We start from the raw sequence: 10,775 nt of genomic DNA on the forward strand, positions 1-10,775 counted from the left end.
CACCAAGAGGGGACATGTGTGGGAGAGGATTCTCTCAACCAGTCTCCATTGGGCATCTAGTGGTAGAGGACTGGTGGATACACTTGACCTGATCCTGGACAGCGGGTGGCCAGAAGCCGATGTCCCAGGGCAAGCCAGGTGGACACTGTGAGCCACGGGGGACTTGGGAGACAAAACCAGGAGGGCGGCTATTAACCCGAGTCCGGAAGTTGACAGTCGAGGCAGATTTCAATGATCAAGGAGCTTTGTAAAGAAAAGCGTTCATCTAAGGCAAGCCCCTCCTTTTACATATAAAACATAAAAGTCTAGGACTTGCATCTGAATTGGTACTGAATGGACTCAGTGGAATGTTTGAATCTGAATAGCGAAGGCTGTGGAGAAGAGGATGGGCCGAGCTGGGCAGGAATCTCAAGCATCCAGGACTAAACTCAAGAGAGAACCGTCCAGTGACAGTAAACTCGACACAAGTCAGGCCCAGACCTGCTCCTGGCCGGCCCCACCAGTGCCGAGTCCCCGGGTGACCAGGTTCTAGAAGGGGGCAGAGCTGGGCTGGTCACAAGGTCTGTCAGCTGAAAAAGAAACTCACCCCTCCAAGTCCCTTTGGACCATCAGTCCAAGGAAATATCAGGAGAGCCGCATCAGTAATTTTAAACGTTCTGGTATCCACATTAAAAATAAAATGTAAAAGTAAGCAAAGGAAATTCATTTTAGTAATATATTTAACCCAATACAGCCAAACTAAAATCATTTCAACAAGTAATCAACTTCAACGTTATTAATGAGATATCTTGCATTCTGTTTTTCACACTAGATCTTGGAAGCCAGATGCTTTCTACACTCAGGACACAGTTCACGTGGAACTGGCCACAGTTCAAGGGCTCAGCAACCCCACAGGACCAGTGGCTGCTGCCTGGACAGCCCGGACCTCCACCCGCACGCCCCTCTGCCTGCCCGCCTTTGGCTTGCTCCTGCTGTACCAGGAAGAGGCCCCCAAAGACAGGCCTTATCTGTCAGGCCCCAGGACACAGCTCAAGGCCTCCAACCAGCGGCCCCCTCGGGCAGTCGAGCTGGTCCTCCTGGACAAAGGCTGGACCAGCTGCATGTGGCTGGGGACAGGAAGAAAACAAGGTCACTATCAAGGAAGCATGGCTTCAGGCCAAAGGAAAAGAATCCTAGGAGTGATTAAAGTATTAACAGATAAGAACTGCTCCCGGCCACTCTGCTATAGGAAGGGTACATTCATCGAAGGACAAACTGAAAACATTTCCTTCAGAGACTTATCACGTTTGCACATTCCACAGCCCAGGACCTGGCTTAGGGTGAGGGCTCAATAAATATTTATTGAGCATATTAAAAAGCATGCACCTTACGTTGAAGCAATTTCACAAATAGGAGAAATGGAGAGTGAGCAGTGTTGCTATATGGAAATTCCTACGTGTCCCAAGTGGCTGTTTTTAGTGAAACCGCAATTTGTAAAATTACAAAAGTTTACGAGATTGATACCTGTCCGTCCTGTTGATTACTGAACAGCACACCCTATCTTGTTCTAGAAACGCCTCACCAGTCCCCCCGCCCCACCCCCCATGGCTCACCCTCACTGTCTATTCCTTAATCTGCCTTTCAACCCCCAGGACCAAAACCATTTTGCCAAGTGAATGAATGAACAAGAGGAAAGAAGGAATGACGAGATTGTTTCTGGACTCGAACATCTTTGAAGGAAAAAGACGCCTACTAAGTTCAACAAATATTTACTGGGCACCTACCGTGTGCCAGGTGCTAGAGGGATGCAGAAATGAACAAGACTGGACTGATTTCCTGGCCCTCATTGCACCCCAAACCACAAATATCCACGGGAGATTCAGGTGTGCTTGCACTACACTGGCGAGACACCACGAACAGTGGTCTGGATCTCATCCCATATGGATTCTTGCCTTTCAGAGAAGAGCAAGTGAGAGCAGCAAAGACATTGTATTAAATCACAGTCTAGCCACGCACCACATCGGAAGCTCTGTCCTGTCCCGTCCACTCAGGGACGCTCTCCCTGCTCCCGTGGTCTCTCACGTTCTCAGCTTCTCTTACTCCCTGGAGTTGCCGGCCAGCCCACCGCAATGAGACAGAAACAGAGGCAGCCGTGGTGCTTTTGGAAAGGGTGGTTTCCATGATAAAGACAGACAAACGGATCTGACACCAACTGCCCCACCTCTCCGGCTACCTAAACACGGGGTGTGAGTGCAGCCTGGAGAGCCATCTGGTCCCAGGGTCCAGGGCAAGATGGTGCAGACACAGGAGACCCTGGGTTGTCAGAGCAGCTGAACCAAGGCCAGCCACCAGCCCCTTCTGTGGCTTGTCACAGAGGACACAGGGAGTGTTGTGTTGCTGGCCAGACATACAGTAACATACAAGGACATATGCACATGTACTGCATGGCACTGGGAGATGTGTGTTATGGGCTGAACTGTGTCCCCAAAAGATATGCTGAACTCCTAGGTCCCAGCGTCTGGGAACGTGACCTTATAAGGGTCTCTGAAGATGATCAGCAGAGTGGGTTCACCCCAATATGACTGGTGACGAGCCATTTTGCCTATCTTAGTCCATCCAGATATCCTTAACAAAAATTCCACAGACTAGGTGGCTTCTAAACAACAAACATCTATTCCTCACAGTTCTGGAGGCTGGGAGTCCAAGAATAAGGTGCCAGCAGATCTGGTGTCTGGTGAGACCCATTTCTGGTTCAGACAGCAGTCTTCACCATGTCCTCCCACAGAGAAGGGGCGAGGGAGCTCTCTGGGGTCTACTTTATCAACACAAGGGCACTAATCCCATTCATGAGGGCCCCACCCTCACGACCTCATCTAAACCTATTACCTTCCAAAGTCCCCACCTCCTAGCAACATCCCACTGGGGGTCAGGTTTCAACATACGAACTTGGGGGGCACACAAACCCTGGGTCTATAGCATCACACGTCTACCTGAGGACAAGAGGGAAGTTAGTAAGGTCTCAGTGAGCAAGACTGGGAGGAGCAGGGAGAATAAACACGGAAGCAGAGGCAATTTCTTAGGGTCCCACGAGCTGAGAGACTAAAGATCCCGTTTTTCTTCTTTCTCATACATCCAGCCCACCCACCACTCTACCTCCCGCTATCTCAGGCTAACGTTTCAGCAGGACACAAAGAAGAAGAAGCAACTGCGATCCCAGCAGGGACACCCAGCTCTGTCTGGTCCACACCAGCACTGGCGCCGCCTCACCCCTGCCAAGCGATTAGGAAGAAATATACAGTTTCCGCCAACAAATTCGGCTCCCAAGGCGCCAGCTCTGAAAGCCTTCGGGAAGCTCTTTGTATTCCATTGTCCTAGGACTGTTATGAACCATGCATGTGGTACCGAGAAGTACCGTGTGGCAATCAGGGTGTCAGGAAAAATCAGTTTATGGGACTGTTTGTTTCTTTATGTTCTTAATGGCATATCCAACAGCCAGCCCCCCAGGGTGTCTGCAAGCCTTCCCACTTCCCAGAGCAAAGCTGCTCTGGGAACACACAGCCTACAAGATGCTCTTGAATGCAAACTGGCCCCATGCACCAAAGCAGAGGGGAAGGCACTCAAAAAACAGATCCCTCGGGGACAGAGAAGACACTCACCACTATGGATTATCTTACATGCCCTGTAGGTCCAGAACCTCTAACAGCTCTGTTCTTCTATGTGACTCGAGGGTCCCCACCACATTCACCTGGCAAACACTCCAGGAACCCTGATCACCTCTTTACCTAGAGCACCTCTGTCTCCCATTAGAAAGATCCAGACTCATGAGGCTGATGGAGCCTCACCCTCAGCCCCGGGTCCCCAACATCCTCATGAACACATCCTGCAGTGTCCTGCTCTGTGGCCTGACCTCCCCAAAGAGAAAACATCTCTCGATTTGCTCAGATCTTGCTGGAGAACAGAATGTGAACCCTGATCCCATCTCTTTGTCGATAACCTGCCTCAGCTTCCCTTTTGAACCAGGTTTCTCTATCTTGGATTCAACCACAGAGCAAAAATTCATTTAGAGAGAGCACGATAGGCACTGAGAGAATGCAAACATGAAGAAGTTCTACCCTTGTAGAGCATATAATTTAGTAAAAGAAATGATAAAGTTACAGGAAAATTAGAGTAGAGAGGTTTAAGAGCAATTACAGGTTCTGAAAAAACGTTGCTGTGGAAACACCTGGTAGAGAAGAGGCTCCCAGCTCACGGGAGAAGAGGCTGGGGCCTGGAAAGAAAGGAGCCTGGCTGGAGCCCCAGTTCTGCCATTCCGTCCTCTCTGCTCCGTGCCTGCATTTTCTCATCTGCAAGACGCCAGTGCTGGAGGAGTCAGCCTCTACGGCTCCCACGTTGATGACCCCACAGCTTTAAGAAAAAGGCAACATGTGTGCGAAGCCTGGAAGGATCATTAGGAATTTGGCACGTGGAGGTGGTGGGAGAATGTTCCAGGGCCTACGTGTGGAAGCTGCGGACAGATCAGCCTGGAAAGACGGGCTGGAACCAAGTGGGGAAGAATCTCAGAAGCTCGATCCAGGGGCACATGCGTGACTTAACAAGCAACGGTGTCTCAGCAGGAAAGTGACAAGAGGTCAGTGGTGAGCCTGGAGGCGGACACCACTGGGAACCGCAAAAGTCGTCCCGGGAAAGTGAAACAATATCTGCATGATTCTGGCCTCAGAACACCTACTGAAGAGACTGTTTTACCTTGAGGTCAAAGAGGCCCCCTAATGCAGAGGTCTGCGCACTTTCCACCCATGAGCGGGGCGGGGGAAAGCAGCCTCTCTGCCCAGGAGGCTGCCCTTCCTGTAGGGTGTGTGGGCAAGCCTCCCTGCGGAGAGGGCAGCAAAGGGTGGCCAGCGGGGCTGTTCTGGAACGTGGGAGTGCCTGAAGACCTGCCGGCTACAGAGGACAAGCAGGGAAGGGATGCACACACCACCTGACGCTGGCCAGGGACCACGTCCCAGATGCAGAGACAGACCGTCAACGAACGGCTCCCTGGCTACCCGTGGAAGTCCGAAAGGCATTCTGTTCTCCTTCGATGCAGCCTGCACAGCCCACCTCCCTCCAAACCACCTTTAAACGCTGCCACCTCAACATCAAACATGCTGTTTCAAACGACTGTTTGAAAACTGACCCTTCGGAGGCCAAAACATGTCCCAGGTCAACCATATCATAGGGTTCCATCTGCTGGGTCTGGAACTCCCTGCCCCACCAGCTCTGCCCGGGTTCCTGCCTGCAGGGTGGAGCCGGCAGGAGCAGGGGTGACCCCAGTCTCACTGCCATCCTTCGCTGGGGCTCACTTCCAGCTCGGAGCTTCCCCACTGCAGGCCCGGCTGCCATCACCTGGGGAATCACAGCAGCCTTGCTCAGGTGACCCTGCAGACAGAGCGTGGCGACGCTGGGTTGTAAAAACCATGGCTGCTGCTGGGCTTCCTCTCATCTTCCCTGCAGCCTCTCTCCTCTACCAAGGAAACTGGGGGCGGGAAGGGAAAAGGAGGGAAGACTTCTAGGACAGAGGCTCCAAAACCAAAGAACGGAAGTCCCCCGCACTGCTGGGATGGTCCAGGAGATTCCAGAAGTGAAAGCAGCGGCGTTGCACCCAGGAGCTTGGTTTGAACAGGATTCAGAGATAGCCGGGCCACCCTCCAACAGGACAGGGGCTCAGCCCCGCCGTGCCGGCCCGAAGTTCCCTTCCCACCCCAGGCAGTTTCTTGCTGTTCCCAGCCCCAGAATTTGACCCTAATCTTCTCATTCGCCTGGTTAACTGGGACTCATCCTTCGGGTCCTAGCCAGCATCAATGGCTCCAGCGGGCAGGCTGCTCACCACGCCCCACTGCATGCTGCACACCGACCCCAGTGCTAGAACAATCTGTGACTGTCTACCTTCCGCCCCCCAGACCGTTGCCTCCTCAAGGTCACGGAGGATATCCTTTTCCACAGGACTCTGGGTTCCATGTCAGCTTCAACATGTACCACGTACCTGGCCTTGGACGCCACAGCTTCTCCTTGTCCCTCTCACCTTGGTAGGTTGGGGACAGTAGAGATGCCTATCCTATGGGCCAAGTGAGAACTGGGTCCGAGCATACAGAGCACTTCCTATCAGCACCTGGTGATGGAAAACGCTAAATGAACACCCACTGTTCCCTGGCTCTCCAGGGAGCCAAACTCCAGGAGACTATAATATGTTGGTTGACATGCTTCTTCATGCTATCCAGGAACTTATTTTTTCTCTGTAACACTGCATCCAGCTTGTCCACTTGCTTCTTGGTGAAAGCCCTACTCTGCGTCTATCTATAGGCCATTCAGGAAACACAATCCGATTCAGGCTTTAGATTCCAGGAAAGAAGGAAGATGCCAGACTCTCATCACCAAGGAGCCACCCTCTTCAAAGCCCATCTCTCAAATTATCATCTTTGAGAAAAGCCATTGTTCTGAAAGCAAAAATATATATATAATGTTTTTTCTTGCAAAATTCTTTAAAAATGGTTGCATTGGCAATATTGATGCTCCTGGAAAAGACCTTTAAAGCAGCACATTTTTATATCTGGATCTTGGAAATCATTTAGACCAACACCTTAGTTTCACAGTTGAAGGAACTGGGGCCACACAGGGAGGTTAAGACACTTGCTCAAGGTCACAGAGCTGGGTCAGAAAGTTGTACAAGCTCTGCCTTTTGGCCCGAATCCCCAGCAGGTATGTTGCTTCCGTTTAATTTCTTCATCTAATTAAGAAAAGGTATTCATGTGTGTCAGTAATGCAGAAACAAAGGAGAGAGGAGGCTGGTTCCAGAAATGATTGCCTCACGTGACTTTTCCAGTCTTAAAGGAAAGAACCTTCAACTTAGTTCTCGGGTCTCCAAGGTAGGAAACTACCCAAGGGAATACGGGGAGGGTCCATCTTCCGTAGAAGCATTCCATTCTACTCACAGCCCCGTGGCTGCCTCTGATCTTCCACACCCCAGGGATCCAGGGGAGGTCCGTATTGGCCAGATGCGCTGGAAGAGTCTGGGGGGCTCCAGACCACCAGACCCCAGGGCAGCTGACACGTCTTCATCCTCCCAGTTCTAGGGTGGAACAGGAGAAAGAACAGCAGACCGTCGGGAGAGCTGATGCCAGGCCCAGGCCAGCCATGGCCCTCTGTGTCGCTGGGGCCCCTGACCTCCCCGCTCCAGTCCACAATGTCCTCCGTCACAGTGGGCCGGCTGGCCTGGTGACCTGTGCTGACCAGCGAGCTCCGTGATGCTCTGTCTGCGGGTACAGACTTCCCCTGTCTCTACACCAGAGAGAAAGGCTCTCAAGAAGGAGAAATGTGCACAAAAGAAGGCAGTGGGGACAAATTATGAACCACAGCGGAAAAAACAGGCAACGTGGCTCCCGGCGTCTGGCCCTGCCGCCGTCTGGCCTAGCGGCACGTTCACCCACTAAATGCCAGCAGCTTCAGCTGAAGTGTGGGCAGTCCCTTCCAAGTCCAAAACAACATCGAGTCCACAAGCCAAGCCCTGAGCTCAGGTGAAGACCTGGATGCAGGGATTACACTCGATCAAAGTAAGGGCACCGGAACACGCTTCTAAAACACAGGGATTGGTAAGTGCTCTTGCAGGTTTCAGTACCCCCATCTTCACGGCCCGTGGGCGCCCATACCATCATCTGCCGGCTGCAGCTCTGCCCCCCGCACTTGAGTTCTCCCTTCATCAGCTCCTCTTCCAAGCGTCCTGACACTTGAATCAGAGCTTCTTTAAACAAACTCCCAAACCCCAGTGGTGCTGGATCTGGAAAAGGCCCCTCCCATTAAAATTAGGTCATCTGCACCTTGTTTTCTCCTGAGGTTCTGAATCCATGCCTGACCTTTCATAAGGGGCAAGGGCACAGGTGGGAGCCCACGCTGGGGACTAAAGGCGACACACCCCACACTGGACAGTAAGGTGCGGTCCCCATCCTTCAACCCCGCCTTCACCACTCTAAATCCGGGCCCAGCTCACTCTCCAAAAGCATCAATGGCTCCCACTGCCACAGGATCAAGGCCAAAGGAGCCTGGAATTCAGAATTTCACGATCTACCCTCATCTGACCACTCTAGGCATAATTCCTTTGCACTCTCTAAAAAATAATAAAAGCAAAAATTAAAAAGGTGCTGGAAAACTGCAGAAGACCAGGTCCTGAGTCTCAGTACCAGGAAAGGGAACACTTGGGCTGCAGGCCTGTGGGAAAGTTCGAGGGTCACACTTTGTGTTTCTTCCCCCTTCCTCCGCTGGGCAGTTCCTTCTGGCCTGGGGCCCTTCCTGTCACCTAGAACCTGCCCCTCCTTCAAGCTCTGATCCAGGACCAGGCTCCCCAGCAGCTGGGACCCTCCTCCCCCTGCCTCTACCTCCTGGGCACTCACAGAGCTCACAGCTCTTCAGGCAGGTGTCCACACACAGCACTTTCCTTCTCACACTTTACTATCCGCACAGCTTATCTGCCAGCTGCCCCTGGCCAGATTCACTGGAATGTGTCCTTATCAGATCCCCAGGCCCGCTCCTAGAAAAAGGCTTTCCTCCCACAACAGTTCAAAGCAAGATGTGAGGTCCGTTTTTAGTTCAGGGACCAGAGCTCCCTCCCCGCGCAGGGCAGCAGGACCCCCTGGGGATACTCCCCTGGGGCTCCCTCACCCCGCCTGCCCTAGGCCTGGCACAAGGCAAGCATGGGATACTTGTTGAGCGAGATTTTTATTATTATTATAATTGTTCACTGGGAAAAGGGCAGGCAGAGAGAACTTCTGGAGTGCCCATCCAGAGGTCTGCCTATGGAGATCGAAAGGGTGCACGAGGCACCCGTTCCTCCCCGCGACCCTGAGCCTCCAGGCTCGCAGGAGCGCCCAGAGCTGGGTGCCCAGGACAGTACGGGGAAGCTGGGGAGCCACCGCCGGAGGGTGGGGCGGGGAGACCCGCAGGGAACTTTCCGCGCGCCCCTGGGGAGGGGACGGCTTGGAGGAGCGAGGCTGGCGGCCGCGGGCATCGGGCGCCGGGATGTGCCCCGCGGAGGACGCGGCGCCGGCCCACTCTGGCCGGGCTGAACCTTCCCGACGCCCCCACCCCGCCCCGCGCCCCGGCGGCTCGCCCTCGCCAGACCCCGTCCACCGCGGTCGTCCGTCCCGCGGCCCCCAACCCAGGGCCGCTCCGGGACCGGCCGGAGCGCGCGGACGCGGCGCTGCAGACCCGGCGGACCGGGGAGGCGGGCGGGGTCCCGAAGGGGCCGCGGCACTGTAGCCACCGAGGGGCAGGGCCAGGGTGGCGCCCTGGGCGCGGACCGGCCCTCGCCCCTGCCCGATCCCGGCGCCCGAGGCCGGCTCGGCACGGCCACCTCTCTCGGGCCCCTCGGCCGCGCCCGGCTCCCGCGAGGCCGACACAAAGGGGACGCGCGTCACCCACCTGGTCCCGCGCGGCAGGGGCCCCGGGGCCGCCGCTCCTGCTCGGCCACGGGCGGGGTTCCGCGCGCCGTGCCTAGGTCCGCGGTCCGGGGCCGGGTGTCCGCGCTGCGCGTCCGCCGCCCCGCCCGGAGTTGCCCTTTATTCCCGTCCTCCCTCCAGCCGGGGCGCACGGCCCGCGGGGGGAGAGTGGGCGGCGGCGCCGAGTGGCACAAAGACGCGGGGAGCACAGGCTCGGCCCGAGCGCCCCCGCCCGGCGCGCAGCGCCCCCTGCCGCCCGCCCGCCGCGCCCCGCCCTGGGCCGCGCAGGCCCGCAGGGAAACCCGTTGCCCGAGGACCACCCGGACCTCACGCCGCCAAGAGGCACACAGGGCGCGTCGTCCGGCGGCAGCCAGAAGACTGCCCCAGATGCCAATGCGCCCGGAAGAAACGATCAGCAAGACAGGAGAGAAACGGGTGATCCCAAACACTCTTAGCGCGGGTGATACAAAGAGCACTGCCTCAGAGCAGATCGGGGCTCCCAGAACCTGGGCTCGATGCCCCGGCGTGTGGGAACATTGAGATGAAGGCTGAGGGCCTTTCCACGCCAGCGTCACGTGAAATGTCTTTGCATCCCACTACCTGATTGCTTGGACGGACGGAGAACTGGAGGCAACTTGTCTGGTCCTTCCTTCTGGGGATTCCCGAGATCCAGGCACAGCAGTTTACTTCCTATGCTTAGCGTTTCTAGCTTGTTAGAGCCAAAGATCTTTGAAGGTAGAATTTTCCTGTAAGATTTCTCTTTGCCACTCCCGCTAGTAGCTGGAAGTTGCACCAGTGCTAAATTATATGTCTCAGGCATGCGTATCTGAACAAAACCTATTGGTGCGTATGAAAGAATGCCTCCTTCGACAGACTCTTTTCTCCAGAAGTATGGGAAAACCCACCACCATAGCTTTCTTCAACACGAATTCTAATGCCATCACCTACGGGCCTAGTGACCTTAAGCAAGTTACTTAACTTCTCTGTGCTTTGATTTTCTTATCTGAAAAATACAGATGGTCATCGAGATCTTGGCAGGGGTTGATAAGGCAAATATGCATAAAGCAATCTCAACATAACTGGAAAATTGTAAGGATTCCATAATCCTTAGCTGTTATTTGTCTCATTTTCCCCCAAACTACAAGATTCTTAACTGTCTTGACACTGCATCATTTGTCTTCCTCTACTACATAACTGTCTTTTTAAAAATCATGATCATAATCATAATAAATCTTCTCATCTACATTGAGAAGTTATTCCAGTAAATATTTTTCCTCCCCAAATATGAATGAGCACTTCTGATGTCTTTGTCTAATTCTTTGTACAAATGTCATC

Source organism: Phocoena phocoena, chromosome 14 (assembly GCF_963924675.1).
Source record: "Phocoena phocoena chromosome 14, mPhoPho1.1, whole genome shotgun sequence".
Classification (NCBI taxonomy): domain Eukaryota; kingdom Metazoa; phylum Chordata; class Mammalia; order Artiodactyla; family Phocoenidae; genus Phocoena; species Phocoena phocoena.